The following is a 17638-nucleotide window of genomic DNA, read 5'->3' as shown; positions in this document are numbered from 1 at the left end:
AAGCCTCTGGAGATTGGTCAGGGCAATGAGTTTTTGGATGTGATCCCAAAAGCACAGTCAACAAAACGAAAACAGACAAATGTTATTACACCCAACTTAAAACCTTCTGCACAGTAAAGGAAAAAAACAGAATGAAGAGAAAATCTACAAAATGAGACAAAATACTTGCAAATCATATATCCAATAAGGGGTTAATATCCAAAATATGTAAGGAGTTCAAACAACTCAATAGTAAGAAAACAAATAACCTGATTAAAAAATGGTCAAAGAATCTGAATAGACATCTCTCAAAAGAAGACATACAAGTGGCCCCTAGATATGTGAAAAGGTGCTCAATATCAATGATTATCAGAAAAATGCAAATCAAAAACAAAATGAGATATTATCTCATATATCTTAGGATAGCTATAATGAAAAAGACAAAAAATAACAAATGTTGGAGAGGAAGTGGTGCACTCTTGATGGGAACACAAACTGATATAGCCATTATGGAAAGTGTTATGGAGATTCCTCAAAAACTTAAAAATAGAACTAACATATGATACAAATTTTCCACTTCTGTGTATATAGCCAAAGGAAACAAAATTAGTATCTCAAAGAAATATCTGCACTCCCATGTTCATTGCAGAATTATTCATAATAACCAGGATATGGAAACAATCTAAATGTCCATCCATAGATGAATGGATAAGAAAGATACAACACACACAATGTAATATTATTCATTCCTGAGAAAGAAGTAAATCTTGCCATTTGTGACATCATGATGAACCTGGAAGACACTATGCTAAGTGAAAGAAGTCAGAGAAAGACAAATACTGTAGGATCTTACGTATATGTAGAATTAAAAAAAAAAAAAGTTGAACTCATAGAAGCAGAGTAGAATCGTGGTTACAAGGGGCTGGGGTTGGGGGAGAAGTGGGGAAATGTTGGTCAAAGGGTGCAAATTTTCAGCTATGTGGGATAAATAAGATACCTAAAGTATGGGTATAATGACTATACTTAATAATACTGTACACTCTTTGCACACCAAAATATGCTAACTGTGAAGAAATGTTAGCTTAATGGTAGTAATCATTTCACCATGTATATTTATATCAAGTCATCACATTGTACACCTTAAATATACAAAATTTTTATTTTTAAAAACCTCCTTATAAAAAATGTTCAACAGATGATGGAGAGATATAAAGCTGTGTTTGCCAAAACTTCAAACTGGCAGAATTTTTTTTTAATTACATAAAACTGATTTAATTTTTATTTATGCCAAGCAAAATTAAAAAATCACATACTACTGATACACAGAATATGTTCTTTGAGGAATTTTATATAATTTTTCTGCTCATATTTTTTGAAAGTCTGAAGACATTGTAAATAAACTTTATAGAGATATATCACCATTATTTATTAAAGTTCTCAACAGAATGCAACACTGAGGCAAACTAATAGGATATAGCTGAATAAAAATAAATACACAGTGATGCCTTTAGGTTCAGAAACTTTCCTGCACAAATAAAGATGGGAGAGTAATAGCTCTGAGAGTCTAAGTGCAAGGTGAGCAAACAAGACTGATGATGCCAAGGAGAGCTAAAGCTGTATGTGGCTGCATTTACACAGAGGTATATCCAAATAGGATGCTGCTGGAGAATACACTGTTCAATTCCTTTAAAAAAATTATATATATATATATATATATATATATATATATATATATATATATTTAAGAGAGAGAGAGAATGCTCATGAGCTGAGGCAGGGGCAGATGGGGAGGGAGAGAGAATCCACAAGCAGACTCCCCACTGAGCATGGACACAGGACTTAATCCCAGGACCCTGAGAGCAAGACTTGAGCTGAAATCAAAAGTCAGCTGCTTAACCGAACGAACCATCCAGGCACTGCAGGTGTTCGTTCTGATAGGACATTTTACCCAGAGATAATTACAAAATAGAGGTCACACAGAAGCGTGCTTTCGAAAAGTCTGTCTGCTGACGATAAAGCATTTTCCCATAATCCATGGAAAAATGTGAGGAAAAAAAACTATATTGTTCATAGTTTTACTACATATGATAAAATTAAGTTATCAAATAGGGGATGTTTCATTCTGAGATTATTTTCTTCCTACTTCTCAAGTGAAATTTGTATTTTTATTTATGCAATAGAAAGTGAAATTAGATACACAATAGTGATTTTTTTAATGCAATCCCTTGACAAACTTTTGATCTGATTTAAATTTACTGGTCCATTATATTCAATCCAAAAAAGAGATTCTAGAGTATTCAGAAATTTTATACACACAGACAATTCCCAATTTCTTAATTTGGGACTTAGGGATAGACAGACAAGTAGATCCCTGGATGGTTTTCCTCTGATTTCCAATCAACTTAAGAAAACAAGGACTTTCCCAAAGCTGTCTTAAAAATTTCAGTGAAGAAAAAAAAAAGAAAAAAAAAATTTCAGTGAAGAAACCTGTCATTAAATGAACCTAAGCAAAACAGAAATGGAAACCAGGAAGGAGACATACAGGATTTCCATCCTTTGTATGAAAGTAGAAGATGCCTCTCAATGATGTTTTCATTCTGAGACTATGTGGTTTTGTAGCTAACTATTTTGAGAAATGTCTTTACACATTTGTCTTCTAAATTCTTTGCAGTATTTAGGGGCATCGAGTGGCTCAGTCAGTCAAGTGTTGGCCTTCAGCTCAGGTCATGATCCCAGGGTCCTGGGATAGAGCCCATGTTGGGCTCCCTGCTCAGTGGGGATCCTGCTTCTCTACCCTCTGCCACTTCCCCCGGCCCCCTGCTTGTGCTCTCTTATTCACTCTCTCTCTATCATATAAGTTTTTTTTTTAATTATTTAAAAAACTAAAATGTTTTTAAAAAAGTTTTTTTAAAAAAAGTTTTTTAAAAATAGTTAAAATAACTTTTTTTAAAAAGTTATTTAAAAAATAAATTCACTGAGTATTTTCATCTGCCAGGATTAACAAGAATGCCTTCATATACTGGAGCTATGAGAAAGGCTAGAAGATGTACATATTATGGAGTAGTGGCAAGCAGAGCACTCAGACTTCAATTTTTGGTATTTTTTTAAAAACATCTTTCACTTTATTTTTCTGGGAATTTGTCATTTTCTCTCCGTGGCTCATCATTTTTGGTTTTCTTGTCTTGTCTATACTGTTGCTTCCAGTTAAAATGCTCTTGCTTCTTTCTACCTGTTGGAGTACTACGTATCTTTCAAAGTTCAATTAAATACCAGTTTATCAAAGAATGTCTTTTTGATTACCCTGCCCAAAAGTAATCAGGAGCTCTTTTGTTGCATTTCATACCAAAGTGATTTCTGTTCAATTTATTTTGCATACTAGATTATAAATGCCCAAAAAAGCAGGAACTGTTCTCTACTTATCTCTATAAATGCCACAGCTCCTATAATGAATTTAGGTTGATAGACACAACTATCAGAGCTGCTCAAAATTAACTCCAAATATGAGTCTGCACACATATGTATATACATGTAGGAGAAAAGTTACAGTCTACTGCAGACTTAGGACTAACTTAATATTGTAGCTGGTAACATTCATCAGAATATAAAATTAGACACAGTACAACCAGGAGCTCGGTTACTTAAGGAGCAATAAAAGTCAGATCCAGCAAATAAATTTGGCCACAATTTTTATTTAGATACAATTCTATAGACTTCTACATAAAATATAGACAAGTGAAAAATAAGTCACTATGGAGGAAAAAACCTACTTTCAATAATATTTAGTCCTATTGAACACAGAGCGTCTAATGAAATCGGGCTTTCCAGGTAACCAAAGACACTGTGTCTAAGGTTTCTTTATAATATTTCACCTCTGTGACCCCAAAGTAAAATCTCCTTCTGCTAGATGGACACTAGAAGATAGTTTTGGTGTATGAAAACTGTTAAATTATTTTTCTGGGGGCTCTAAACTCCCCAAAACAAGGGCAATGTTTCAAAACCAAACACTAATTCACATCTGGGAAGAGTACACTTCATAGAGATGTAGAAGAGTGCTCAAACCTTAGTGTGCCCAGAAAACATTAAGATAGAGCTTCTTATGAATTGTAATTTTGATGTAGTAGTTCAAATCATCACGTGAGCTCTGCTTTTTAAATTTTTTATTTTTATTTTCTGAAGTAAAAATGTCCTAGACCAAAAAAAAAAAAAAAAAAAAAACTCAACCAGTAAACCAAGAATTCTCACATGTCACCTGGAAACAGACAGAATTTCCCAAATCATATTTGTTACTTTAATAATATTAGAAATACTTTTTATTTTTTTTTATTTATTTTTTTTAGAAATACTTTTTAAACAAGTGTATCATGGCACTGCTCTTTTTAGGAGTTTCTGCTTAATGCCAAGTTTGAGGAGGAGAGAGTTAAAAAAGAAGAAGAAGAAGAAGAAGAAGAAGAAGAAGAAGAAGAAGAAGAAGAAGAAGAAGAAGAAGGAGGGCTGATGAGAAAACATTGTTTAGTGAAAAGGAACTCTTAGAAAATACGAAACTAGTGTTTAAGATAAACCTTTAAGGTCCTGTGATTCACATGGCTTCAGCACGGAAAACCCAAAGCAGATGATGCTCTTGACTTACACCACTGGCATTGTGATGATTAATGTAGCGTTCTCTTTGATAAATTTTGCTGTAGTCATTTCAGTATGCACAGATTCTGGAAGATTCAGATGTAATCTGTACTTCTCATAGACCTCAATCAATAAATCATCCCCAGAAACACTAAGGTCAGGGAGACATACTGAATTATTACCAGGTGATTTAACTTCCATTTCAATTTTCAGAGGTTTCTCATTCTGATCAGCCACAATTTTTAATTCATAGGCTGCTCTCTCTCTTTATCTCCACCTGGATCTCTGTACTGGAAAGCTCTTCCATCCGAACCTTGTTTTACTTGAAACCTGGTTTCTTGGCAATAAAAGTTGAGGAAAGTGACCTGGATTGCTCACAGTACTGCTTCTGATCTGTTCAAGGATCAGTTTTTCTCCATTTTCTCCTTAAACCCATGGGGTCAGTTTGGATTCCAGTCAGATTTTGCTTCATCCTTTGAATGTTTCCTTTTATTCTAAATTCAGTAATACCGTCAGAATATGAGAGAATAAATTGGAGTTGTCCTCAATGCACTTCATGGCCATCCATATTAATTGATGTTTTTTCGCAAGATGGTTTCCTCTGCCTAGAGAACACGAGGATCACAGGCTACATCAACAACTATGCTCACATCTGATGTCTCAGACATATCTTCTGGTTATCACCACTTACAGGTACTGGATGAGTGGCTGACTGCAGAGCTGGATGAGTAGTCAACTGTCCTTTTCTGCTGACAAAGGTTGATAAAAAGTTTTTGGGTTTTTTTTTCTTTCATTTTCATGATCCTGGTGTGTAGACAGAGCTGTGGTTCTGGAACAACCCTGAGCTGTATCTGTTCTTCCAGCTGCTATTGAAGGAACACCATATAGCTCTCAGGGCTGCTTTCAGCTAGAACATCTCAAAGGCTCCAGGACAGAGTAACCTGAGTGAGCAGCCCCTTTCAGGATCATGCCATAATTGAGGTAAATATTCCTCTGAAGTCCCTTCTCTTAGTCTCTTGACCTGAATTCTGCATGTTTAACAAGCTTTTGCTATGATGCAATGTTGCTGGTCCAGAGACTGCCCTTCAAGAAGCAAAGATGCAGAGTGTGGACTTGCACCTGAATTGATCATAACCAAGTATTTTATTTGTTTAATGCCAATGCATAGAAATCATAAATACAAAAATGCATATAAAACAGAAGTATATAAACATGATGGAGATGCCACATTTTAACATGAAACAATGTTAGCCCAGAAAAGCCTGACATGGCTCTTGTAGCTTCACAACTGTCATCTTCAAACATGCATACTTAACTATACTAAACACCTCCAGGGATCTGTCATCATTTGAATTATTTCTTGGGGCCCATTAACCATGGATGTCAATTTTCACAGGAACGTCATAGGTCAGAGACAATTGAAGGGAAGAAGGTGAGTGAGCCGTGAAAGCAACAATTAAACTCAGAGAGAAGACCTGCACTTTCTCTTTGCATAGTAAACAAGGACAGAAGCCTAGGTGCACCGCAAAACTAATTGTTTGGTCACAATCAAAGGTTTATGGATCTGATTTTGTTGTAACAACATTAGATACGGTGGTCACACAAATCTTCACAATCAGTCTCATGAATTCTTTGTCACATTTTTATCCTAAGTCTCACTTAATAAGTTCATAGCAAAGGCTACAAACTGACAAATGTGTCTTCACTTGCAGCTGTCCCTCATTAGAAGTGTTCACTCAAAGTTATTTTGTAAAGGAAAACATTATTTGCAGACATGACTCTTGACTGGAGACTTCCGTGAACACAAAAGCCTTGCCCTACACAAGCTTTGAAGGAGATGCAGGAAGCGGTCCGTGCCTTTATGCCAGGGGCAGTGCCATCACGAGGCAGCCTGTGCTGGTGTGCAGCCCTTCCAGATAAACGCAGGAAGATAGGAAAGCAGCACAGACCGTGTCTGAATTAGCAGTAGGGAAGGAAGATGTTCCATGGATGTTGTTGCAGTGGGAGAAGGGGCCAGCGGTTTGCAGAGACAATGGACATCACTGTCAGGGAGGCTTCATTCAGGAGAAATAATAATTCAGAAGAGATGAAGGGCAACAGTGTATGGACAGCTTCATGTTCCGGCTAACAACGTGGATCACATTCCCTCAACAGATACTACTGTGGTCTATTTGAACAGGAAAAGGAGGAAGAGATCTGTAAAGATCAGGCCTTAACTCTGAAAGACTCTGAATTTTGTCTGATACATAGTAAGGAATTCTTGCAGATATAAACACTTTATATCATTACTTCCAAAGCACCTCTTTCAATAATTTTGAAAAACTTAGGTCAATATGTGTTTAAGCGTACATACACACTCTCTAGTCAGAGAGGATGGCGATGACAGGTAGGAATGATGTCAGTTGCCTGGTGGAGAACCATGGAGGTCTCAGAGCAGAGGCATGAAAGATGCTTGTGGGTTTTGAAACAGACTCTGTCTTATGCTGAAGAGTCAATGGGTTCAGAGGAAATAGCAAAACACAAGGAACACTTCTTCATGACAGTCTTTTAAGGATACTCCTTTATCTTGGCAGAAGTGCGTAGAGCAAACAGGTACCTGCGTGCTTCTGCCATCTTGCACGTGAATCTGGTTCTCGTGAGTCCAGACCCATATTCCAACTCATCCAAGGAACTGCTTGCCAGACTAGGCGCTAATCCTAGCCCTTCCACTTTCACAGAAGCCATCAGCCAACACTCTACCTGCACTTTCTCTGCAACCATCGGTCCCCTCTGTTGGGTGTCTCAGCGAGCTACCTTCAATGGCATTTACTTTTGCCCCTTTCTTTGAGACTTCATTGCTTGAGATTGCTGATCTCTTCCCAGAGGATCTGTCACTCAGCCCAGTGTCTTTTGCTCAGCCACATTGCCACTTTTCCCTGGCTGTGTCCTGCATGGAACGTGGAAGCTATCCAGATACCACCATGCTCTTTAGTTTATGTAAAGCCAGAGCATGTTACAATAATAACTTCTTTGTCATTTTCAACATCTGGAGTGTGAACAATCTATAATTCTACTAAATATCAGATCCCATTCCAATCAGCAACTATTCATGACTAAGAAATATGGAATAAATAGTTATCAATAAAACATGAATATCATTGTTTAACTTTAAAAGGAAAATAATTTTCCTATCTTTTAAGCTCAGCAGGTGAACACAATAATTTAAGCAAAACATTAATTTTGTAGTAACTGTTTGTAATTCCTGTCGATGAAATTGCAGCCTGTCACCATCTTCCAGTTAATGCATGGTGAGGGTCGCTAGGAGGTTATATCTTCAGTAGACACAATTAGTTCTTACATTTGCTTGCTTTCCTAAAACACAGATTATCACCAAAGAGAGATCGATACAGACTGTGCAACATTGGCAAATTCCTCCATATACAACTGAGTTTGGTTGATCTTACTAATTGTTATGAGCTGAATTGTTCCCTGCCAAGAAAAACAACAACAACAAAAAAAAGCATTGAATTTCTAACCCTGAGTACTTTAGAATGTGACCTGATTTGGAAGTAAGACCATTGCATACATAATGTCCAGATGAGGTCATGCTGGAGTACGGTGGGTCCCTAATTCAATAGGACTGTAGATGACCGTTGTAAAGACACAGACACACAGGAGATGGCATATGAAGATGAGGGGCTGCAGTGATGTCTCTTATCTGCAAGGCAAGGTAAACATGGGGGGGCGACCAGAAGCTGGGACAGAGATTGAGCAGATTCTCCCTCAAAAGTACAAACCCCACAAACAACTTGATTTTGGACTTCTAGCTTTCAGAACTGTAAGACAAGAAATGTCTGTGCTTTTAAGACACCTAGTTTATGGCACTTTGTGACAGCCGTATAAGGAAACTAATTCATGATCAAATATAGCTGATAAAAGAAGTTTTAATAGGTCAAAAAGAAAGTTCAGTCATAGAAGCTAACCACTTCAGATAGGCTGACCTGTCAGCCTTTATCTCAAATACACACACACATCCACACTTACACATGTGTGTGTATATAGTCATTGCATCAAGGTAAATTTCCCATTCTTTCCAAATAGATATGTTTGATTCCATAATGTGGAATGTTGTGCATATAGCAAATAGAAGGATGGACACCCTGATAAGGAGGACTCACTCTCTGCAGTTCAAGGATGAAGAATATTTTAAGTCAGTGTGATGCTCCCAACAAGAGAAAAGGTGAAGAAGAGAAGGAAGAATCTGAGCAGAAGAAAGGGACCCCATACTTCCTCCGGCCCTCGACAGACTCAGGTTATGACCGGTCTACTAACTTAATTATTATGTTTTCACCTCTGCTCTCAAAAATGTTCTAGTTTGAGGATGAATTTCATTTGGACATAACAATCTAGAAATACAATTTCTAGTTCCTCTCTGTACCCTAGCTTCTCTGTCTTCAGTAAGTTGCTGAGGATCTTTGTACAATGGGAACCGTCATATTACGTCTCTTCTCCCAAGGTCAGCCATGAAACGAAAATGACATGAGAAATGTGAACATGCTTTCAAAGTCAGGAATCTTATTCAAATGCCAGATGTTTGTATCACAATCCCAGCAAAGTATTAGCACTCAGTTACAGGATGCTGTTTTCTTAAATATGTGCTCTTCTTCTACAGCTTGTACCCGTTATTTTCTTGGTGGCCACTGCAATATGCTCCAACCCAATTCCTTTGCATTAGTAGTCACCTCTGACTTTGTCTAAGGAAAAAGAGAAGGGAGCTAACATTTATTGAAAGCCTACAGCCTTATAAGCACTGTGCAAGGCACTTGACATATATTATGGCCATAAATGCAGTTATTTATTAAACTCCCATTACAAATAGGCACTGTGCTAAGTGGCTTGCATAGATCAGAACATTTAATGCTCATTACCCATACTTGAAATAGTTACAATAACCCATACTATAAATAAAGAAATGGAGGTCCGACATATAAAGCAGTGATATTTCTGAACATGAGTTCAGATTCAAAGTGTCTGATTTCAGGAACAGTTCTGTTCTTTTGAGCTAAGTGACCTTGAATAAATCACTCTGCACCCCTGTCCTCTTTACTCATCCAACAACAGGCACATTCATAGTACCTCATGACTAGGATTATTATGAAGAGTAAATGAGTTAATACATGTAAAAGTTTAAAAAGTGCCTTGTACATAGCAACTGCTCTGTAAGTGACAGCGATAGCTGCTTGCTACTACTGTCACTAATGTTGTAATTAATATTATCATCATCATCTTTATGTACCCAAGGGCACACAGCCAGTAGGTGACAAAATAAGATTCAAATTAGGTATTTTGAGCTTTCACTGTTAATCCAGTCAACAATTATTTATGTAGGGTGTGCTACGGGGCCAAGAATAAAATGATAGGCTAAATCAGATGTTCTTATTTATATAGCCATTGGTTTTACTTTTGAAGGGCTCACATTCTACCAAGAAAAATTTTAAGCTAATTGTGATAGTTGGAAATGAAGGGTGCATACAGGAGCACACGATAGGTGTACATCCCCCATTCTAAGAGAGTCTTGTAAGTCTGTAACTGAAAGTTGAGTCAGAAGTTAACTATACAATGACTGGGGAAAGAATGTGGATGAGAGTCTTGAAATTGGAACCTGAATGGGGTATGGACAGTTTGGTGTACCTAAACAGTAGGTTTTAAGATGAGCTGGAGAAAAACCAAACAGTGCAGACAGGAGTCAGAGGAAGAAAGTCTCACAGAGTGGTGGCTGTCAGGGGCTGCAGAAAAAAGAACTGGGGAGGTGTCTACTGGCTTCAGAGTTATGGTTTTGTAAGAGACTTTTGAAGAAGTTTTAGAGATAGGTCACTCAACAATGTGAATATACTTGTCGCTACAGAACTGTACACTTAAAATGGCCAGGAAGGTAAATTTTAGGTTATGTGTTTTTTTTACCACAATTAAAAATAAAATAATAAATTAAAAAGTCATATTGTTTCTTAAGGAATTAGATTTTATCTGTGTGGCAACAAGAACTGATTGATTATGAGGTTTTCAGAGAGAGAACAAGCGAAATAATTGCAGGATTTCCAACCTCCCGATATCAGCCTCAGAGAATGCCACAAAGAATAGCAAGCAGCACATCTGTTTTGATAATTTTTTTTTAAATTAAGAGGTGTCGATATTTAATCTAAACAAAGAAAAATGAATTAATCATTTTCTGGCATCCAACAAATCATTTGAAAGCATTTTATATATTTCATAAATCTCCTAAACATAATACAACAGAAAATTATTAAAATGAGAAAATCAACATCTACACAAATAAGAACTATCCAATTAAAGTGCTCTTAAACCTCCTCCTCCTCCTCCCCCAAGAATTAGTCACCACTCAGATTTCAGAGGGGTAAAAATAGCAACTCCAGTAAATTAAGTATCACTAGATGCCATCCTCCACATAATGTCCACTTCTAGCCTTAAAATAGTTATTTAGTAGTCCTATTATTATTTTCTTCAGACTAAATCACTGGCTCTCAAATTATGTACTGGGATCCTAAAATTTTCCGTATCGAAATTAAAAAAAAAAAAATGACTGGCCATCCTGGTTCACTGGGTAGAAAAATAGTCGATGAGATTGTTCCCATTTTAAGTTTGCTTCAAAACGATTTTTTAAGCTTATGGGGCCTATTTCTGCATTCTGAAATAGACATATATAAGGAAAGCAGCAAATAGGTATTACTAGAAAACTTAGAGATACAGAATGATTTCTATCATTGACTTGTGTACTTAAATGCAGATATATACACATATTCCACTAGTACAATTCCTACTGTTTTATATCACTGTATTATTACTCTGAAATTACTTAAATTATATAAATACAGGACCAGCAGGTATCTAGCCAGCTGGATGAGTTTCCCAGCAGAGGCCAACAGGTCTACCTTACTTGATCACAAGCAGCCCCCCTCCACAGGCACCCTATCCTAAGTGTGTTACCTATGGCTTTCTTCCTCCTACCTTGCATTGCACCTTTACGTTGGTGTAATAGTCTCGGCAATTCTGTCTTCTTAGTTTGGTCTTTGAACCCTTCTGTTCCATGACCTCTGAGAAAGCTTGTCAGGCAACATACAGTCAGGTACCATAATATTAAGGAAGTGTCCCCAATGTGGTGACCTCTTTGTTTTCTGTTTCCACTTCTTTCAGCCAGGATAGAAATATTGTGAGCACATTAAGAGAGGAAATAGATGGCTAGATACTGCAACACCATTACATCAAACTTTATTGTATGTGTATATGCACACAGAGAGACAATATCTATAAACATCTATAACTGTTTATCAATGTCTGTATCTATGTCTATATTATATCTATGCACATAGAGCTAGAAAGAGAGACAGAGACATTGAGATCAATATATGGTAAAGTACTCTAATGAAGGGACTGTCTCATCTAAATGATAGTAATATAAGAAAAATCAAGAAAGGGAAAACCAAGCATATTTGACTTCTTAAAACCAGCACCTAAAAATTACTGTGATTATGTCAAAATGGCCATGCTGTGTTGTCAAACATAGGAAGCTTAACAGCTAATACTGAGAAGTCTCTTCAATCACAAAAATACTCATCAGATGACCAATATCGTAAAATCTGTGGAAATAGTGCAAAACAACCAGGGACAGTCTGGGATATATTCTAGTGGAGTTTACAATTTTTCCAGGAAAAATATTCTCTGTACTAAGGTAAACTATAGGTTATTACGGCAAGCCCTTTGAAGAGCTATGATTGATTAGTAATTTCCCAGGTATTGGACTGAAAGAACTGGTACAAATTATGAAGGGATGTAGCTCACAACTTGGGAGTAGCTTATACATGGAAGACATCTAGTCCCTGCTTTTCAAGCCAATGCAAATTACTGGGTGTCCTTAGTAAGTGCTATCTGAAGCAAGCGCTGTTCCTCACCCACTGAAAGAGATGTCTAGCAGATATATCTGCCACTTCACTGAATGAGACTTACCACTGCATGAAAGAAAATATGCAGCTAGGATTAGAATGCCACAGACACCCCACCACCACCACCACACGTGCAAGCAGCTCAGCAGAAGGATAGTAAAATGACAACTTTCTGCATTTTCCAGCTTTGTTGTGTTAATTGCAATGTATGGATTTTTCACTGCACCACAAATGTTCAACAAGCCATAAATACCCATTTCCAAAATGCTGGGTATCATTAGAATGTGTGCTGAATAAATGCAGTCCAGCAGGGTTTCTAAATTTCTCCCTAAAATATTTATTTATCTAACAACAAAAATCCAAGGTGAGTATCTGGTTGATGTGGATGGAACAGTATAGCTTGGTCATGTAAGTAATGGCATAGTGAAGTGCCATCTTTTGTGTGTGTGTGTGTGTGTGTGTGTGAAGTGCCATCTTATCTTCATTAGTTACTAGAGCTTAGCACAGAAGCTTGCAACCCTACTTACCTAATATTTACCTATTTAGTTCCAATTATGTGTGTATGTATATAAATGTGTGTGTTTCTGCCTATATATACACATACAAATAGTTACACTACTTAAGGACAGATTTTAAAATGAGAATAGGCTTAAAAAATGAGGACAGATTTAAAAATGAAATTGAATGGTCTCTCACAAGACCATTTGGTAGGTGGAATTCCTAACTATTTATATTCATAATAAATGAAAATAGATGCTCTGCTTGCATCATTTATAAAACCTGGTCTCACTGAGTAGTCCTGAAATATCATCTTAGTTTATTTAAGCCTACTAAATTAATAAATATTTAAACTAATAAGTATTACCTAGATTTGGGGGGGGGGAGTGAAAGGAATGAAATATTTAGAGCATACCTATTATTAAGCCTTAATAAATATTTGAGGAACATATTATGTCTATGACTAATCACATCCTTTAGGGTCCAATCAACTAGCTGTTTTAAATTCTTCTTTATCTAGGTCACATTAGCCTCTTTTTAAAAATAGCTATATATTAGCTGGGTTTTTTTCTTTGTTCATTGTAAAACTAAAAAACCTAAAAAAAGAACAATCATCCATAATAGCTCTACTAGAGGCTACCAGTAGTTACATATGATAATTATCCTTCATCTTCAGTTACGAAGTGAAGTGGATGTAATTGCATATAAGGTGTAGGTACAAGGAGTCTTTTTGCAGTCCCACCCTTTTTATGTAGGAGGGGATTGTGGCTAATGAGCACCTGAGATCTTTAGTCAGTGTCACTGAGGACAGTGTTAGTAAGATGAACCCATATCATCCCCAGCAATCAAGTAAAATAAAATGGACACCTTTCATAGTCGACAGCAAACTAATGAAAGCAATGGCTTAGCAGATGTGTTAGGAATGCTGCTTTGAAAAAGATGAAGTTGTAGATAACAATGTACTCACTCAAACATTATCTTTTTAAATCAAGTGAAAATCAGACAAAGAAAATGTATGATCAGGTCACTAAAATAAATTTTCTTCCAAGTGAAATTGTATTACACAACAGACCAAAATGCAGATCTATTAGCTTTAACAATGACAGGAGAAACACATATTGAAACCTGTAATCAATTCATTGTCTCAAGTATTGGCTGGGTAAATGGTATGTATAAGAATTAAGTAGATGGATTAAGTGTCATTAGAATATTTTAGAATTGTGATCAGCCTATGAAAAGATTTATATCTGTATATGTAAAACATAAGAAAAATTACCTATTACAAACTTACTGATACTTGGAGCAACAAAGAGTGCTGATTCAATTTAAAACACAAGACAAACCCCATTAAAATAAACTGATGTAATCGAACTTCTAAACTGCTGATTGCCCTATATTGATTTCGTGGATTCAGTTCAAAACAGTCACAGAAAGGCACAGAATGTGCACTTCTGCCCCAGTCTTTGTTTTAATGAGCATCTGATCCATAAAAAGAATCAACGAAAAGCTACAGAAATAAAAGAAAATTAATTTTTGCTGTCATATCACTGGAAGAGCTCAAAAGCAACTCAGAGTTATTTTTTTACAATTTTATTTTATATTTTGGCTAAAGGAAGCACATGGCTGACAACAGCAAGAATTAGAAATTGGGGTGGGGGCAAAAGCATAAAAGAGTCAGAGGGAAAATGCAGCAGGAGAGGGAGAATCATAAAGAGAAATTCAGGTGCAGAAAATGATGCAGAAATACGCATGGTGTGCTCCTCTCATATGGAAACAAAATAAATGCCATGTGCCCAAACACAGAGAAAAAATTTAACACATGGAAATGCACACCACATGACCTTCTATGGTAGATTTTCATGAGTTAAAGTCGCACTGTGCTTTGTAGCCAGAGGTATAAATGGCTTGTGGCTTCCTGTTACTTACCTCCAAATGAAATGAATGAATTCAAGGGCCGGGACTCCCAGTCCCTGATCCATATCCAAGTGTGGTTGGGCAGCAGAGGCAGATTCTAGCCCTGCATTAGTGTTTCGTGGCAATAACTGGTTATTAAATTCTATTCTAGCATCCTAAAATGCTCTACAATGGTTTATAAGAGTTAGCTTCATAGTATACATCAGAATATTCTATGATCACATATCTATATATCAATTAGGGGACAAGGGCATTCCTTCTGAGAAGAAACCTAGAATCACATTAATACCTTAGAGTTAGGGAGAATTTATGAACTATCACATGCTTTCTTGTAATAATGTAAGCATTATGTGGACGCCACTACATATGTGTGTGAACAACACGGGATCCACTTATATGTGGATGTTTTAGAGCTACAACACTATAGATGTATTTTCTCTTCCTTATGATTTTCTCAATAACACTCTCTTTTCCCTATCTTAGTTTATTGTAAGAATACAGTATATAATGCATATAACATACAAAATATGTGTTAATCAACTGTTCATGTTATGGATTAGACTTCCAGTCAACAGCAGGCTGCTAGTAGTTAAGTTTATAGGGCGGCAACAGTTATATGCAGATTTTTAACCACATGGGAGGTTGGCACTCCTAACCCCCTGTTGTCTGAGGGCCAACTGTAAATATATACATCCTTATAATGTCATTTATAATAGACATTTTCTCTGTTTGTTATCAGACCCTACTCTAGATCATACCTTAAGACATTGCTAAATCTTTACAGAGTGTTTGTCTCTTTCCATGTTTCTATGTAAGAAGAGATCTGTTTAAAGAATGGGGAGACATTTATAAAGAAAGAGACATGGAGAAAGCAAGGACCCCCAGGAATCATCACTAGGAGGTCATTATAGGAAATACTCCTAGAGACCTAGAGAGGGAGCAGGAGCAACAGAGAGGAAGACTGACCTGAATGCAAATCTCAGCACATCACCTGAGTCCTCAGTCTTTGAACAAGTCATTGCACCGTTTGAACCTCAGTTTCCATAACTGGAAATGAAGTCCATGAAGCTGCCTTCTGGGATTCATTTCCAGAATAAAATTAGACATTACAACTACAGTGCTTTGAACAGTATCTGGCTTATCATAAGCGCTCAATACGTGGATAATGGTTTATTTCTAAAATTATGGCCCAGATATGCTAAATATTGCACGCTTGTGGCAAGTTATTCTACTACTCTGATTCTTAGCTTTTCTTCTGCAAAGTGAAAATAAACATACTTATCTATAACTGGCACTCCTCTGCAGGAGTAGGGATATTCTATGAAAATACCTTAGTTAAAAAAAAAAAAAAAAAAAAAGAAGGAAAGAAAGAAAATACCCTAGTGAAAGAGCACAACAAGTAATATTACATAGTAGTTTCAAAAACACTTAGGATATGAACAAAATCATTGAGACTTATTTTTTTTAAACTAATTGAGATCTCCAGAAAACACTTATTAAGAACAGGGTTGGACAATATAAACCATCCTCTGAGTAAGTACTCCTCTATCGTTAACACGTAATAAGCAAATAGAAGAAAATGAAATCAAATCTTCTTCGGAAGTAGGAGCATCAATTCTTAAAATTCACGTTACCAATTGAGAAATAAGAGTAGTTGATTGATAGATACAGCAAATTTTTCAGAATTCAGAAATAGAGTGCTTAATTGAAGAACTGTTCCATTAAGCTTAAGTAAACCAGGCAGTGCCCCTTAGATCCGTGGCTGTGTGTGGACACAGCTATGTTCTGCTTGTGAGCCTAAGCTGTAGTGGGCTATGGTCACTACTTTGAAAATTTGATCCGTGTAGATCCTCCAAATATCTAAACTTCAAAATCTACTTCAGTTTGTCCTATAATTATGATAGTCTCCAACAGCAGCCAGAGTTACCTAAGACATCTTGATTATTTCTGTTGTTGGGACTGACCTAAAATTCAGGGGCCATTGTGTGAGGCCTGACATTATAAGTGTAGATGAGAGCCAAGTTCGACTGTGTATGTGGTAGTGCTGTTGTATGTTAAAGTTTTAAAGGTCAAAGAGTTATTTAACATTATTTATGCATAGTAAATTATTCACAGATAACACAGGATAGCAACTCTAGTTCACCAATCAAAAAAAGCTCCACGGCTTCAGGAAAGATATTTTTCATAATTATTTATAACTGGGCTTTAACTTCTGAAATAGACTTCAAAGTACCATCTTCTTACAGGTAAATAATACAGAATCTCTTCCCCAATGATTCTTCTAATTGCTTTCAAGCCATTATCCAATTATTTTTCTCAAAAATGCAGGGTTTACCAGTAGCCTGTCTGAGAATTGACTAGTGTAATTAGGAAGATATGTTAATGGCTGGGGTGAAGTCTCAATAGGACCATTGTAAAAGGTCTTCAGACTGCTTTGTTCTCTCTGACTTTGAGGAGTCAATTAAATCTCCAATGACCTAAACTGTCATCTTTTTCCTTCCCTATTTAAAGAATTTCCTTTTCTTTGTGTCTTCTTTGCTTCTGGCAATTCTTTTGTTGCATTCTTGGTTTGGGTTTAAATTTTGCTTGACCTTTCAAGGTCCTTCGAGACATTTGTCTTCCTTCCAAAGAAGAGTCTGAATTTAACACCTTATGTAAAATCACTTGACATGCATTTTTTTCCCCAATGGGGCATA

General features: G+C 36.4%; 1 protein-coding gene and 1 pseudogene across 3 annotated transcripts in view; both read right to left on the bottom strand.

Moving 5' to 3' along the window:
- The window catches only part of NALF1 (NALCN channel auxiliary factor 1), a 625228-nt gene that overhangs the window by 523995 nt on the left and 83595 nt on the right, over positions 1 to 17638 (bottom strand). The window lies entirely within an intron of this gene.
- LOC140608278 (PIH1 domain-containing protein 2 pseudogene) lies at positions 4477 to 5570 on the bottom strand (annotated as a pseudogene).

This window comes from Canis lupus, chromosome 17 (assembly GCF_048164855.1).
Source record: "Canis lupus baileyi chromosome 17, mCanLup2.hap1, whole genome shotgun sequence".
Classification (NCBI taxonomy): domain Eukaryota; kingdom Metazoa; phylum Chordata; class Mammalia; order Carnivora; family Canidae; genus Canis; species Canis lupus.
Note: the sequence above shows the minus strand (reverse complement) of the source record. Positions and strands in the feature narration are given on the sequence as shown.